The following is an 18,406-nucleotide window of genomic DNA, read 5'->3' on the forward strand; positions in this document are numbered from 1 at the left end:
GTTGGGAAGAGATAACCAGGCGTGCGAGCTCCCACGTCGCATAGGATTAGCCTGGGCAGCGTTTGGTAAACTGAGCTATGTATTTAAATCGGACTTACCCATATGCCTAAAAAGGTAAATCTTTGACCAGTGTGTATTGCCTGTACTCACTTATGCAGCGGAAACATTAACACTCACAAAAAAGGTAGTGAACAAGATTTGCATAACTCAGAGGTAGCGCCAGAACTAATATGGAGCGCCAGATGTTGGGTGTCTCCCTGAGGGACCGAATCCCAAACGACGAAATACCTCGGAGAACAAAAACAACGGACGCCGTCGAAAGAATCGCGTCGCTCAAGTGGAATTGGACTGATTATAGCGACATCTATCCACGATTCGGAGAAATATTTCCAATAAAAGTTATTACGTAAGGAATCCAAATCTGTAATAAAAACTGGGAGTTTCCATTTAAGATTTTTAAGTTACCCCGCACCCCACCCCCAGTGGGTGAAGTGCGGGGTGTCGTGTTTGGTGTCATTCGATATATTTTTGAAACTTATTGAACACGTTTTTTCAGTTTTGCGATCCGATGTTCATTTCGCGAAATATTCGACCGTTCCTTTACTAGGACTATAATTAATAAACAATACAGTTGTCACGGTAGATTCGGAAAATGTGAAATATTATAAATTATGAAAGAAATAGAAATGATGATAAAAAAAATTAGTTACATTAGTCGAATAGAGGGACACCCTTACACAGTGAAGCAACACTAAACATTTACAACGAAGAGATGAGTAAAATGCCAATATAATGGCAAAAATGCCAAAATAAAATGCATTAAGTGAATCTCTCCAGACGAACACTGTCTCCATTCAAATATGGTTTTTATAAATACAACGACTTGCTATTTTAATTGAATAATTTTAGTATAAAAATGAAAAAAAAAAAAGAAAAATTCTGTGGTTTAAAATTAATTTTTTAAAATAAAACTGAATATTTTCATTTCCATTTATTAACAATATTGTTTTAGCAAAAAATATAAAAATGGCTGTTTCTAAAATCGATACTACCCGTGTAAATTTTTTGTTTCCCGAATTTGTGTTTCAAGTAACATAAAATTATATATTATATGTATATTAAATTGCTGCACCAACTCTACAAAATATCGAAAATATTACACTTTTAACAAAACAAAATAATTTTTGAACAAAATTAATAGTCCAGGATCCCATGCCCATTTTCACCATTTATTACTAACAAGGTAATTTTTCGTGAGTAGCTTCATTTTGACGAGACGTCCAACTTTCCCTTACAACAATTGAAGGCATCGGGACCAGAAGAGGATAAGCCACAATTTCGTCAAAAATGAGTTAAAGTAGAAATCGCACACCTTAAGATCACATTAATGTCCCAAAAAGATAGATGGTGACGCTGTAGTAAGTCCCGTTGTGTCACCATTACTTTATATTGCAACAGAAGGAGACAAACCACAGTAGTAATCCACATGGCGGCAGAACATTTCCGTACATGTAAACGTAAAATATACTTTTCTGAGTTTAATTCTGAACACAGTTACCAAGATCCGTTTTTAAATAAAAGCGAAATGACAAAGACTATACAGTATCCGGAAGTAGCAGCGATTTGGAAAATATAAACTTAGGAACAGTTAAGTTTATTAAATGTGTGGCTTGTCCCCTTATGTTATATTTTTCGAACCTAAAAATATTAGGACTGTTCTATAGGTTTTTTGTGGCTTATACCTTTTTAGTAAAATACCTACTTTATTGTAGGAAAATGAATATGTTTTTAGCCCACAGACTTCTGGAGGTCTCTTGCCAACTTCAGAAAAGAAGGCGCCTTTTAGATGGAGACACAAAGATACCCAAAGACATAAAAAATTAAGCGCAAGACTAAAAGAAATCCAGGTTACGAATATATAAATACAAAAGGAAGAAAATAGAACCAAAAAAATTAGATGCACATTGCGGTTGCACAAAATACTGTATAAGTACAGCATTTGGTGCTTGCCAATAGATTCTACTAGATACTGAGAATAATGAACCACTGGAAGACACTGAACATTTGGACGACTTTTCAGATATTGAAAATATTGATAACTGAATTATTTTATTGTTGTATTTTATGTTCATTTTTTAGAACATAATTTTTTATACAAAAGGGGATAAGCCTCATATTTTTTCAAAAAATGTTTAAAAACTCAAGAACCGTCAAATAAACATTGTGTTACTTTTATTCTATATTTAATAACATATTTCCAAACGATCATGGACCTTACTTCCTAAAAAATTGGATTTCAGGATGTGAAAATAAGTTTAAAATGATGTTTTCTCCAAAATATTGTTTGGTGGCATGTCCCCTTCTGGTCACAAGGTCTTCAATTTCCGTTTGTGAAAGGTAACAAGGGTAGCAGGGATGAAATATGTTGATTTGACGATTCTGAAAAATTTATTACTAACTGGTAATTTTTGTCAATTTTCAAGATAATTATCTAATTTAGCCGAAAAAATATTTGTCCTACAAAATGCAAGGTTTTATCAAAGAGTCCCCCCTTTCCAACATGTATCATTATCGAGGTCGTGAAAAATAATTACTAACCATCTGATTTTTTCTGTTGATTAGTTAATATTTATAATTTAACACCCACACTCTCCTATAAATTGTATGGTACGTTGTACTGGTTCTACGTTCAAAAGTTGTTAATGCCACAAGACAAGTTTTTTATTAGTAACTGTAGGACAAAGGTATCGCATGATATGTTAGTGTATTTTTCATCCAAATCAAACAATGTCCTACAAGGAAACAGGTATGTATCGCTAGTCCGACAAGAATTGTCATTTTCGTTTCCCTATTTGTGATGAAAAGGCCTATGCGTCTATATTCGTTGCTAATATACTGTAAACAACGCTGTTCGCATTCGTACTTGTACCAGTGTAACTCAGCTCTAATAGCAGAAAATAAATTGATTTTTAATTTTATGGATTTCAAATATGTGTTTAGTTGGAGGACAGGAATAACAGACCACTAATTTGTAGGACAACGTGGGTGTTAAATTATATTAATACATACTAACTAACCAACAGAAAAAAATCAAGGTTCGTAATCACGTTCGTAATTATTTTTCATGACCTCGTTTATGATACATGATGTTGAAAAGTGCGGACTCGAAAAAATCTTGCTTTTTGCAGGACAAATATTTTTCGGCTAATTCTGATAATTAGATATCTTGAGAATTAACAAAAAAAAAGTTAGTAATACATTTTTGAGAATCGTCAAATTAACATACTTCATCCCTACTACCCCTGTTAGCTACCAAAAGCGAAAATTTTCATACAGGAAATTGTTGTGCGTCTCATCGAAACGAAGCTATTCTCCAAGATACGGCTTGTTAGTAATTATTTTTACATCAGGTATTTCTACTACAACTTACTACAACTTACTACTACAACTTACTTTTACTACAACTATTCTCATTAGTTTTGGACCAGATAACAGCGAAACTACAGGATAACATTCCATGGTGCTTAATGTATGCTGATGATGTGGTGTTAGTAGGGAATAGTGAAAGAGACTTAGAAAAAAAACTGGAACAGTGGAGACAAGTTCTCGAGGAAAAAGGTTTAAAACTTAGTAGGACAGACAGAGTATTTGGAATGCTCATTTAAAGATGGAGTTACTACAAATAAAATTGTATCTTTGGATGGTGAACTGATTGTAAAAAGCAATAGTTTTAAGTACCTGGGATCGGTACTACAGAGTAATGGAGAAATAGATGGAAATGCATGCAGTAGAATTATGGCTGGATGGATGAAGTAGAAGAAAGCGAGTGGTGTGCTGTGTGATAGGAAAATTTCAATGAAGTTGAAGGGAAAATTCTATAAAACAGCCATAAGACCGGCTATGATGTACGGAACTGAATGTTGGGCAGTGAAAAAGAAAGAGGAACAGCGAATGCATGCGGCGGAAATGAGAATGCTTAGATGGAGGAGTGGAGTGACAAAAAAGGATAAAATTAAAAATGAGTATATTAGGGGAAGTCTAGGTGTGGCACCATTTGATGCCAACATAAGAGAGCATAGGTTGAGATGGTTTGGTCATCTTCAACGTCGAGATGTTATTCACCCAACACGAAGAATTGCTGAAATGCAGATTCCTGCAAGGAGTAGGAGAGGAAGACCAAAGAAGACGTGGGCGGAGACGATTAGGCAGGACATGTTGGTAAAGGGGATTAATATTGATATGACCCAAGATAGAATTGTGTGGAGAAATGCAATTAGGGAAGGCGACCGCGCATAGGGATAAGGCAAAGAGAATGATGACGATGATTTTTACTACAACTTTTGAACGTAGGACCAGGATAACGTTCTACGCAATTTGTAGTACAATGTGGATGTTAAATTATATAAATATTAACTAATAAACAGAAAAAAAATCAGATGGTTAATAATTATTATTTTTCATGACCTCGTTAATGATACATGTAGTAATAAATTTTTGAGAATCGTCAAATCAACATATTTCATCCCTGCTACCCTTGTTAGCTACCAGAAATTGAAATTGTTGCAAGGAAAAAGTTGGGCGTCTCTTCAAAATGAAGCAACTTACAAAAAATTAGCTTGCTATAAATGGTAAAAATGGGCCTGGGATCCCGGACTATTACACTTTTAACAAAATAAAATAATTTTAGAACCAAATTAATGGAGCCTGTAATACAACCACAACGAATTTCGCATATCTCACTTTAATATTTCACATAATTTCACAACAATAAACGAAAATATCATATTACATGAACGAGTCTTTTTGTTAAAGCTGAATTGGAGCATCCCAGATGAGCACTAACATTTTATATCTCTACAGGACCTAAATGTTATTAAATTTTATATTATGCGTCTGGTAATAAAAGTGACGAACGGATTTATTTATTAAAGTATGGAATTTTAGTTTTATTATAACGTATAGATCATAGAGCAGTGATAGTATTTAATTGGAAAATTAATTTTTTAAATATATTTTTTTTTGCGGGAAGCTCTTTTTGCTAAGTGCTATTTCAGAGATGCAGGGATGTAAATTGTGATATGTACGTATGCTTTATAGATTACCAGAAAGCATATGACTGAGTAAAAAATAACAAATTAATAACTTTATTGCAAGAAATTGGAATTGACAACAAAGATCTGAGAATTATCAGAAACATTTATTACAATCAAACGGCCAAAATCAAAATAGAAGACCAGTTGACTGATAAAATTGCAATAGAACGAGAAGTATGACAGCGCTGTATTTTATCTCCACTACTATTCAATATTTACTCTGAATGGGTATTTAAGGAAGCTTTAGACGGTTGTGCGAAGGAAGTATTAATAAATGGTGAATGGTTGAATAACATTAAATATGCAGATGACACCATAGTTTTTGCCGATAATCTGAATGATTTACAGATATTAACAAATCGTATAACAGAAGTCAGCAACAGATACGGGCTACCCTTAAACATAAAGAAGACCAAATTTATGACAATTAGTAAAAAACCAATACTAAACGCTCAACTTACAATCAACCAACATAATATCGAAAGAGTTAAGCAGTATACATATCTGGGCACGAACTTAAATAGCCAATGGGACCACTCGACAGAAATTAAACAGCGAATAATAAAAGCGAAAGCAGCATACGTTAGAATGAGACCCATTTTCAACAGTCGAAACTTATCATAAAAAACAAATTACCGTCTGTTGAAATGCTACATATTCACAGTTCTGCTCTACGGAATGGAAGCGTGGACACTGACTGTTGTATCTATGAATCGGCTGGAAGCTTTCGAAATGTGGTGTTATAGGCACATCTTACGTATATTCTGGGTTGACCGAATTACTAATGTGGAAGTCCTGCGTAGAATGTGAAAAAAATGTGAAATTCTCATAACCATCAAAACAAAAAAATTTGAATATCTAGGACATGTAATGAGAAATCAAGAACGTTACGGCCTTCTCCAACTTATTCTCCAAGGGAAGGTAAATGGTAAAAGAGGACCGGGAAGAAGACGCATTTCCTGGCTTCAAAATTTACGAAAGTGGTATAACACGACTACCACTGAACTGTTCCGCGCTGCGGTAAACAAAGTCAAGATAGCCATAATGATCGTCAACATCCGGAACGGATAGGCACTTTAAATATTTTTTTATATCAAGATCAGACTCTCCTAGAGAAAGAAGAAGGGATACCTATTCAAACTCTTCTTAAAACCAAATCGACAGTACCGGCGAAATTCGAGAAATAAAATGGGACCTTGTGGGATTACCCCCCATTACCATTACCCCCCAACAAAGGGTTGCTAAAATACCAAGGGAGTCCAATAAGCAGACTAGGTTATACAGCAATGTTACACAAAGTATTCAGGATGGCGGTTGCATACAAATATCAGCGTGATAGATCTGGTCATCAACAAACTGGAACTAGCAGTGGATGAGGCTACTATTGGAAGTAAAAATTAACTCTGCAGTTCCATAAAACATATTTTAGCGAAGGGACCTTGAGTGGTGAGGACTATGGAATGCCTTTAGGAGGGAGCAGATTTAAATGTCGTCGATCCAACAGCATATCCACATACCCAAATGCTTCATGGTTCTCTCTCGGGTCCACAGGAACGAAGCTGCAAAAGTAACAATCAGGACCCATTTTCTTCTTCTAGTGCCGACTCCACTAATGAAGATTGACTATAACCATTGCAAATTCGTCTCTGCTTTTCTTACTTCTGCTTTTCTTAAAGCGTCTGTGTGTTTAACCTGGTCCAGTACCCCTTTTCCCTTCTATTTTACCCTTCATAATCAGCTGTAACAACTCGTACTTATCATTTCTAAGTATGTGTCCCAAATACGCTGTTTTTTCTCCTTTCAATGGTAATCAAAAGTTCTCTGTCTCTTTCCATTCTGTGTAACACCATTTTAATCATAATATGATCGGTCCATGGTTAGAGTTTCATTAAATAAAAAAAATTACTATCTGTTTTTTTTTAAATTCTATCCTTTAAAAAATACAATGCCTTTTACTCTCCGCCTGGTACAATTTTAAAACAAATAGAGACATTTTTTCGTGTCGGGAACACAATACATAACAATACTAAGATAAAATCAAATATACAAAAACACGCATTGGAAATATGTTAGAGCAAAGAAATAATATCCCGCAGTCTGACATTTCAGTCTATTGGTTTTTCCCTCCCAGCTCTCTTTTTATGAAACTGTCAGAATGATTTGGTGACCAGTTGTTGAAACTTTATTAAAATCTTTCTTGATATATATTCCGTACGTAAACTTTTACATATCTTTAGACGGAGTTCTTTTTTACGTTGTGAATCTTTTTGAAGAGGTTATTTTATCGTGGAACTTTTTTAAAAGAATTTGATATTGAAAAAGGCTGTCGAGGCTTTTGGGTTGGGTTAAATATTGAAACATTATTGAAAAAATTATTAAAATGACCCAGTTTGAATTTTCATATTTTGAGGATCGAGAACATTAGATGTATATTGAGGCAATATATAATCTTTGGGACTTATACAGTAGTAAAACAAAATTAAGATTAGAACATTAAGTTAATTTCACGTAGGCTCTGATGTAGGCATATCATCATCGCATTGGAAACAAGCAAATGTGTCAGATTATTTGATCTATATATTTAATGGCTACCTGAATGAGAGGTATCTCACAAGTGGCAAAAGCCAAAGACCTGAAAACATCAGCAGGTGTACTGCAAGGATCAGTATTAGAATCAACACTTCGGTACATTTTATATTATAATGAAATACTTGAAATCGACTACGGAGAATAAACCAAAGCTATTGCATACTCAGACGATCTAGCTCTACTCATTCAATGCAAAAAAAACTTGGAGCTAAACCGGTTAGTCAACAGAAGCTCCTGAAATGTCAACAGATATATTGTGAAACAAGATCTAAAGTTTCTTCTTCTTTAATTACCTTCTTAAAATAGTTTTAAAATACTGAGCAAAAATATTTTTTAAATTTTTAAATAAAACACCCTGATTTTGGTTAAAGCTTAATATTTTGATGTCTTCTATCACCCATTAGCTAATGTTTAATTAATTATGGGACACCCTGTACTGTGATTAAAATCTGGGCATCCAAGTAGACACAGAAGATTCGCAAAGCACCTGATAAAAGTAGAGAGAAAGATGACATAGAGCAGAAGAGAGAACATCGGTATTGAAAAGACTCAAAAGAAGAATGTATGTATCTTCAGCTTGTATATTGTACTCTCTTGTACGGCGCCCATATATGGTATGAAGTCTCGAAAATTGCTAAATATAAAGAATTTCTTACAAAGGCAATAAAGAAAGCTCCTAATAGAAATACCAAGCGCATACTGCTTGTATCACTGCCCTACAGGTCATAACGGGTGCGCTCCCCATTCACCTCCTAGATAAATTCTATATAACGGAGAAAACGGTCATCTACCGGAAATAAATTCGGAATTAAGTTCAGATATGCTCCAAATAAGGTAAAGTGAATGGGAGGCACAAATGGCGACGGCTCAATGGACCAAAATCTTAATCCCTGATGTGGTAACATGTATAACATGCATGTAAAATGTATATTATGTTAAGTGTTTTGGTAAATATACCAAAAGAGTTTAGTCGAAAGAACATAGAAGGAACCGACCTAACTCTATTTGTTTAATTTTTCTTGAGAGGACGATTATTTTCAGCTGATATTGTGGTTAGAAAATAATTTCAAAACGCCACAGGAAAATAGCTTCAGAACAATAACTCTATCTGATTCATGAAAATAATCTATAACATAATCGTGCATCCATAAAACATCTTAATCGAAAGTTAAACCCTACCAATACGTTTGACTTATATACCAATAATATTAAAATAATCTAAAAGCTGACTTCCAAAGTACTTCATTTGTCGTAATTCATGGCACAATGTTGAAGAGCAGTTAAGGACTTTATTCCAAACTGCATGTGCTAAAAACAAACGTTTATCGACTATTAAGAACTTTTATCACCTTATTTATGAAACGTGAGAATAATACACTGTAACAAATCATCCATATTTACAAAAATTTATTCTACTATCGCGTTATAGGCTAAAATTTTATTAACAAGGACTAAATAAACGACCAGCACTAACTATAAACTGAATGTTTAGTCAAATACACGAAAACATTATTCGAATCAATCAATTTATCAATCAATTTATTGTATCAATTTATTTCATCTTGAACGAATGTGACCGGTTTGGAACGCTAATAGACGGAGAGGCAGCGCTGAATTCTCTTTGAATTTACTAAAGCTAGATTTTTCACAGTTGTTTACAATGAGTGTGTAGAGAAACATACTGCGGTCGGTAAAGCGAAACGTAGAACAGGGGTTATTTATTGAGAGGGTATCAAAGTTGCTTTCCTACGAAGGCAATTAAATCCATTTACTAAGGCTGAAAATCAGAGAGGGTATCAAAGTTGCTTTCTTACGAAGGCAATTAAATCCATTTACTAAGGCTGAAAATCAGAGAGGGTATCAAAGTTGCTTTCTTACGAAGGCAATTAAATCCATTTACTAAGGCTGAAAATCAGTACACACATTCTAAATTAAATATAAATAAAAGTTATTATACTCGGTCAGCTGTATGACGGGACAGAGCCGGTCGATCGCCCCAATAATCGATTGAGGAAATGAACCATTTTGGCTCGCAATTTTTTCGTCCAGCATGGATTTACTTGAAATTTTCACAGAAGGTAGGGAATAGTCCAAGGATCATATTCTATATCATGCCGCTATCATACGCTAAAACCTTAAGGGTGGTTGCCACCCCATCTCGGGGGTGGGAATATTTCATTACATTTTAACCATGTAATGCGATGGAAAATGTGATTTTAAGAAAAAAATGTTTTTACATTTTCTTCGTAAAACTAATATTTTTCGAGTTATTCGCGCTTGAAAATAACAGTTTTTCGACGAAAAAATCGACTTTTTTAGAGGGTTTTTTGAGAATACCTCGAAAAATATGCATTTAATCAAAAAAACTGTAGATATCAAAATTGTATCTTTTAGTAACACAAATCAAATTATTTTCCAATAATATCTTTAAGACCAATACAAACCGAGATACGGCATGTTAAAGGTTAGCTTTTTTCGTCAAATGCATAACTTGAAATATTCAAAGCCAAATAATGGGAAAAATTTGCATTTTTCGAGGAAAACGTAAATAATCTTTTTTCAAGTATACAATTAGACCTTTCAAAAAAATAATAAAAAGTTTCTAACATGAAAATTAAGCGACTTATAATCAAAAAAATGTCGGCACCTGCTTTTCTCTACGAAAAAATTTGTGAAAACAACCCCCTAACTACCTTCCTAATTCAAAATTGGTCTTCACCTTTCTGTAGTTCCTTTTATATTTATATTATCAATACACCCAAGGAGTTTAACCTATTTAAAATGCCTACTTTTGAAAAAATTGGAATTTAAAGAAAAGTTGATTTTTTGCAATTTGCTATTTTTCACCTTTTACGTCAAAATATCTCCGAAAATACTGAAGATGCGAAAAAAATTATAAACTACTAAATTGTAGCTTTTTTAATGGCGAAAATTACCCTGTGCATAGATTTTCATTACAGTGAATAGTTAGCCAGATATAGCTGTTTAAAACCTCTATTTACCAGCAAACACCCCCTTATTCGAGCCCTTTAAACCCGCCCCAATTAAAAACTAAGGGATCTCACGGAATTTAATTTACACAGTCTTATAGCTCTTTAAAAATCCTACAAAATCATTTTTAAAAAAACTTTTTATCGCCAAAAATATATAGAATATTTTTCGAGGTATTCTCAAAAAACCCTCTAAAAAAATCGATTTTTTCGTCGAAAAACTGTTATTTTCAAGCGCGAATAACTCAAAAAATATTAGTTTTACGAATAAAATGTAAAAAACATTTTTTTCTCAGAATCACTTTTTCCATCGAATTACATGGTTGAAATGTAATAAAAAATTCCCACCCCGAGATGGGGTGGTAACCACCCCCAAGGTTTTAGCATATGATAGCGGCATGATATAGAAAATAATCCTTGGACTATTCCCTACCTTCTGTGATAATTTCAAGTAAATCCATGCTGGTCGAAAAAATGGCGAGCCAAAATGCTTCATTTCCTCAATCGACTATTTGGGCCGACCGACAGGCTCTGTCCCGTCATACAGCTAACCGACTATAATATCTTTTATTTATATTTAATTTAGAATGTGTGCACTGATTTTCAGCCTTAGTAAATGGATTTAATTACCTTTGTAGGAAAGCAACTTTGATACCCTCTCAGTAACCCCTGATCTACGTTTCGCTTGACCGACCGCAGTATGTTTCTTTACACACTCACAGTAATCAACTGTGAAAAATCTAGCTTTAGTAAATTCAAAGAGATTTTTCAGCGCTGCCTCTTGGTCTATAAACTTTGTTGTTCATCATCAGGTGTCTGAAAAGGTCTCTAAAATGTTAAAATTACAATTTGAATTGGCAAAATTACAATGAAATTAGCACTAAAGAGACCTTTCCGAAGACCTGACGATGAACAAAGTTTAGTGTTGAAAACCGCTCGCCCAAGGTACAAAAAATTGATTTAACCTTGTTGAAATGGATTTGAGTATTTGAAATGGGACATGTGCAACCGTCTTCAATATCTAACAAATAATTTTTTCTTTATTATTCACTATACTTGAATTACTATGTATACCAATGTATCTACCGAAATAATCAATCCAAAATCAAAGTTTTTGTATAAAGATGTCCACTAAAATGTCTTACTGCTTCCTGATTGCTGCTTGCGTTTTCGTTCAACAATATTTTTAACACTTTTTGATTTTATTAGTTGAGCTAAAATGTCTAAAAACAGTTTTTTTCTAATCAAACGGATTTGCGTCTAACTGTCTAAAAAATGTTCTACGCGATTCAGTAATTAACAGTATTCATAATAAATAGTAATTTTTTAATTATGCAGTATAGTTCAAGGAGTATTACGTCTTGTCTTGTGTAGTTAGAATTGTTTTTCACCAACAAATATACAACATAAAATTAGTAAAATATCTATTTTTTTAACAATAGTATTTAGAAATATCAGTTGCAGTTATACTAACAGAAAATAATATTTGAATCATTTTCCCCCTTTTTGGAATAATATGGTTAATTTCAATTATAGAATAAAGGGAATTACGTTATTCTTGTAGTTCCTTCTCCTATCGGAGGTTGGCTATCATCACAGCTATCCGTACCTTATTGGGCATTACTTTACTGAGTACTAAAAAGCATATGGTAATAAAGTGTAGTATCTCGACAATTAATTATAAAATTGACAGAATCTTTTGTTCAATTATTTGAGTGTGGTGTGTGAACTATATATTCAGCTGAAATTTATTCAAAATTGGACAAAAGTACGAACTACTTAACGAATGATATTTTAGTTTTTAGAGTATTATCTGTGGTGATTGCCGGCGTCAAATAATTCTGATATGACATATAAAGTATAAAGGTATTGGATAAAACTGTTCTATGTTATAATAATCAATCTCTGTATCCCCAATCATCCACTACTGGCCAGGTCCAATTGCCACAAAAGCGGAGAAATCATTCGCTCTGAGAGGACAACAAGCCGTATTTCTTTTTTTTTTGGTTTTATAAATTAAAGTAGGTCTTTTTCTGACAGATTTTCTTTATTTTACATCTCCCTTTTATCTATTCCCGTAAATCCATCGATTCAGGTCATCTATTTGTTTCTAAATCTTACCAATCTTTCTTTCGTTTATTTTACTGTTGGTTTCCATTGCACCACTTATTTAGTTGCTTTTAGGTGTTGTTATTTATTCTTATTTGTATTAATCCACGTCAATTATTTTTATATTTTAGTGCTATATTAGACCCCAAACCCGATTTTTTTTGAGCCATGACATCTCCTTCGTTCAAATTCTAATGTGGTCCTTGATTATACCTTTCATCATAAGCTGAAGAACTTTGTACTGTTTTCATCTAAGAACATGCCCTAGGTATAACATTTTCATATTTTACTAGTTTATTCCTATATAATGCAGCTTACTTAGCCTAGGTTGCTGCCCAGGGGTTCGGAGGATTCTTGTATGTGATCACATCTCAAACGCCTCCGGTCTTTGAAGCTACCCATGCCATCGGTTAAATTTAGCCTTATTTATGTACCAAACTCATGAAAACGTAGAAATATATATTTCGATGCGCCCAGTATTTTCTCAGAATATTCTAAGAATCTGCTAAAGATGAGACCAGAAAGAATTTACTAAAAAGGGGTAGTTCCCTGGATTGGCTGTATACCTTATAGTTAAACAAACTGGAACATGAAGTAAAAACCACTTCTATGTAAAAGGTATATTTACTAAAAATTTTTAGAATCCCAATGGATTCAATAAAATGAGTTCATCAGAACGTTTTCAAACCTATCGGTCCATCATCAGTGATTTGAATACTTGCAAAATAGCCCCAGAACCAAACAATGGTTGTGATTATAAATAAATCTACATTATGTTGAAATAAATTTAAAATGGCTAAACGCCGATGTTAAAGGATTAAACCTCTGGGAACATGGTGAAACTCTACCCGAGGACCCAATCAACCATCTTCGGTCAACGATGGTTGTAGTCTCAGTAGTCATCGTTGACCGAAGATGGTTGATTGGGTCCTCGGGTAGAGTTTCACCATGTTCCCAGAGGTTTAATCCTTTAACATCGGCGTTTAGCCATTTTAAATTTATTTCAACATAATGTAGATTTATTTATAATCACAACCATTGTTTGGTTCTGGGGCTATTTTGCAAGTATTCAAATCACTGATGATGGACCGATAGGTTTGAAAACGTTCTGATGAACTCATTTTATTGAATCCATTGGGATTCTAAAAATTTTTAGTAAATATACCTTTTACATAGAAGTGGTTTTTACTTCATGTTCCAGTTTGAGAAAGAATTTTGTTTACAGTCTTAGTCAATATAGTTAGGCCCTCATTCTGGCATGGTGCCTTACCCCATTATTTATGTATTGGCTGTATAATGCTAACGATCTACTCCTTCGGTATTTGTTTTTTTTTTGTATTAGGGTTATCAGGTAATGAATGATTTTCCGCACACACACACTTTCTATTTTTTAGTCGGCCGTAATTCCATCTGAACCTGTGGGTATCAAAAATAAAACCACGTGGGTATGTTCTATTTTTGATATATATTGCTTCTTGGCATTCCATTTATTTTTTTAGCTTGTTTGCTTTTTCTCCGATATTTCTATTGCCTTCTTGTTATTATGTTTTTAAATTTTATGCACAATTCCTAAATATTTTTCACCGTCTTCAGGCTCCCCATCACCTCATCCATTTGTCTCCTACACTCCCTCGCAATGGTTTAAATAATCGCGCAGATTATCCACATTAATTCTGTCTTATTTCACATATATGTATTTTTTGTCCTTCTTTATTTGATATCCTTCCTCTTATTTTTGACATTACAAGAAAGTGGTCAATATCTATTTTATCTTCTGAAATCAATAAGATCGGAAGAATACCTTGCATCTATCATGATGTGATCTATCTGATTGACAGTTTTGTTGTCAGGAGATTTCCTTGTTTATTTTTGTATGATTTTATGGGTAAATTTCTATAAAAATGTGGGGAGGGTTTCCTCCCCAAAAAAATAATAAACCATACAGGTGAATAACAGCAACTTAAAAATTAATATAAGACATAGGAACATGAAACATGTATGAATGAAAACAACATACACGTACAATTAGAATCAGAAGCTGGTAAAATGTAGAAAAATGCCACAGAAATATGTATAAAGATACATAAAATCAAGAAAAACCAAACAAAATGCTAGGATGCCTTTGAAATAGTTGCGTTGAATGCGTTGGGGTGAAATAGGGGTGGCATACTATTTGTAACACGTTTGGTAATAATAATTGATATAAAAAAGGAACTTAAGCGTTAGTTTAGTTTGAGCTAATAATATTAAATCATAATGTTATCATACTCATTATGAAAAAAAAAAGATGTGCAATTTATATTTTTTTGATTTATGTTGTATATTCCTTGACTTTTCGTTACTAATCTGCATTCTACTTACCCAAAAATTCTTCACTTATCTGTAAATCTATTTCACTTATATAAATATCGAAGCTATCACATTATTAATGTCGAGAGAAAATTTTACCTTAACTAACCAAATAATTGTTTTTTCTGTTCACTCTCTGATAGAGTATGCATGTCTTACAAAAATTTTGTAGCCACTCTCAGGGCAACTATATTCATGTATAGATATATCAAAACATGGCCTTTAACTTAGATATACGCTTAACACGGACAATGACTAGGATTTTAGTTAAACGAATTGAAATAAACTGAAGTAAGAGAAATATGAGACTGTAAATAAGTATTTTGCACGATTTTTTGTAGTTAGCTATAGTTTTTCTTACTACAAAAATACGCTTACGTCATTCAAGATTTCTGACGCCAGAGCATTGCCAAAACATTAGAATGACTTTTATTCACTTGCATTATGGTCATATTCCTTGTACAGTGAGAAGTTAGGCATTATTACTTGTCAGAGATATTTTTCTTTTTTCTTGGTTACTGTAAAAATAATATCTATAATTTTTTATTCTAATTAGTGGTGTCAATCGGTTTTCATTACAACTTGACGAAATACATATATCAATTAATAACAATATTATCATAGGCTAAATAAAGGCTAAATTTTTTTATCTAAATTATGTGTTCACAGGTACTATATTATTATTTATATTACTAGCCTAGCCAAAATACTAAAAAATAAAAAAATACTAAAGTATAGTGGTTATTGAAATAAAAATACTTTTTATTCGTATATTTCATAATATTTTATTCGTATTAAATATTATTCAGTACATGCATATGTCATTTTTAGCCTTAACATAAATTAGATGATCTATTTTATTGATTATACACTGTAATATTGTCGTTAATTAATATATTTCGGCATATATTATTAATATTTTTCGGCAAGTAATGAAAAGCAATTGACAATATTAATTAGAATAACGAATTATAGTAAACAAGAACAAAGAAAACTATTTCTGATAAGTAATGACGCCTAGCTTCTCACTGTACAATAAACATGACCACGATGAAAAGCAATATTCTAATGTCTTGGCAATGCTCTGACGTCAGGAATCTTGAATGACGTAAGCGTGATTTTGTAGTAAAAATGGTATAGTATATTTTGTAGTATTCAAGAGCGCGAGATTTAACGGTTTTGTTTGTAAGAGTATTTTTAGTACTAATTTAAAAAACTTGCTTTTTTAACCAATATTTGAGATGTCGACGGTTTTCAAGCTGAGAAACAAGCTGATTCCTCTAAATAATGGAAGTATCTACTGTAGCAATATCTTAGAGGTATGTCCCTGACTCTGGAAAATAAAACGCTCTGGCTATAAACCCACTATCTTCCAATTTGTACTATGCAACTTGTAGAAAAACTAACCCCTCTACAAAAATACGCCCATCGGTCAACAGGCTAGTAATTATCGATATATTTATTTATGACAAATCAATATCGAGTAATGAGTAGGTATTCGGTACCATAGTATAGTACCATAGAAGCGGTCTCAGAAGTGACTTTAGTCATGCATGATGCAAGGAGACAGGTGGCTCTCATCCTGTTAGACTCCAAGAATGCCTTTAATATAGCATCATGGGAAAAATCATGTCTTGGCTGAGAAAGTTGGAGGTCAGTGAGTACTTGGTCAACGTAGTCGATAGGTATTTTACTGAAAGGTCCATAAGGGTCAAAAATACCAGCAGCAGGCTGGTGCTTGGCACTATCTTGTGAAATATCCTATACGACTGGTTACGAGGTTAAATTTGCCGATAGGTTGTACAATTGTAGCTTCTGCTGATGATCTCGCACTGGTAGTTAAGGTGAGTCAGGAAACGGATATGGCTAATACGGCCAACACAGCCTCGCGTCGGATTAGCAGATGGATCAGAGAAAACGATCTACAGCTAGCACCTTAAAAAAATGAGGTGGTTGTTCTCAAAGGAAGTCTGGGTATATCCTCACTACGCTTAGGAGGAGAGATTTAGAAAGGGTAGAGTTTAACTGAGGTTCGATGTATACATTCAAAAGACAGTGAAAAAGGCGAACCGAATCAGGATGCGGTGGTATGGTTAATGCTCCTACTGATAAGTGTGGTGTAGCATGCTGGACATCGCGAAGTACACCAAGCTTTTAGTGACTCCGTAAAGATGAATGCTACTCCAAATGATTTGTATACTATAGGAACACTACTTCAGATTGGTTTGTTGGTGCAATGAGCGAACGAGGGTATATGTGAGGAGGATGAATGGAAACATAAAAGAGGAAGAGATAGAGAACGATAGAGGAGCGGCGAAGTGATAGTAGAAACTCTAGGTTAACAAAGTGGACTACGTACTAACGCAATTTCCGATCGGGTATGATAGTTGTGGTACCTACACAAATATAATAGGTAAATGTGTGGTACCGGACGCTCCTGCTCACCTTTTCAACTATCGGAGGTAGAAAAATGAGAGGTGATTTCGAGAAGCGAATGGGTTTCAGGCTGGATGAAAGGAACATGGTAAATATGATGATGAGAGGAGCGATAAAGGAAAGAGATACACTGTCTGATCTCTAGAGTAATGAATAGGAAGGGACAGGAGACTAGAAGGTGAAGTCAAGTTGGGGATCTGGAATCTTCTTTTTCGAGAGTTAGAAACCGATGAGAATTATTAGGTTATGTTATGGCATCACAGAATATGTTCTTTTCGTTTAATTGTTTTTCTATTTTAACAGAAATTTTTTGGAATGAATTTCTTTTGATATATGGCTTAGGATATGGCTGGCTTGTAGGTTCTCTCCAATATAGTATAGTTATTTTTCTCTTAAGATGATGGCTAACGCATAGTCTTGAGTTTTTTTAGGGTAATAAAACCACTACTTGGGAGCGGTGCGTGGTTAAGCCAGAATACGGCAATCCAACATTACTCTTGGGTCTTCTGTATTAGTGTTTTGCATGAACAGAAGATGCCAGGGTCACTTGCTCCGTGACATCAGATCTCAAAAGAAGATTTCCTCCACTGCTGCCTGCCACACTTCATTGGATATCTTCTTAGGCTCATACTGGGGTTCGACGAGTTTTTGTTTTTACTTGATATTGTCACTTTCCACTATCAAGTTATTCCATATCGATATAAATACACCATTTAATTTGTCATTAATTATGTACATAATATATTTACAGACTTTTAAAAGTCTTATGCGTACAGTTGATTTATATTATTTAATAATACGTTTTAAAATTATTCTTCAACCTACAAAGAGGTTAATGTA

The sequence above is a fragment of the Diabrotica virgifera genome, chromosome 7, assembly GCF_917563875.1.
Source record: "Diabrotica virgifera virgifera chromosome 7, PGI_DIABVI_V3a".
Lineage (NCBI taxonomy): Eukaryota > Metazoa > Arthropoda > Insecta > Coleoptera > Chrysomelidae > Diabrotica > Diabrotica virgifera.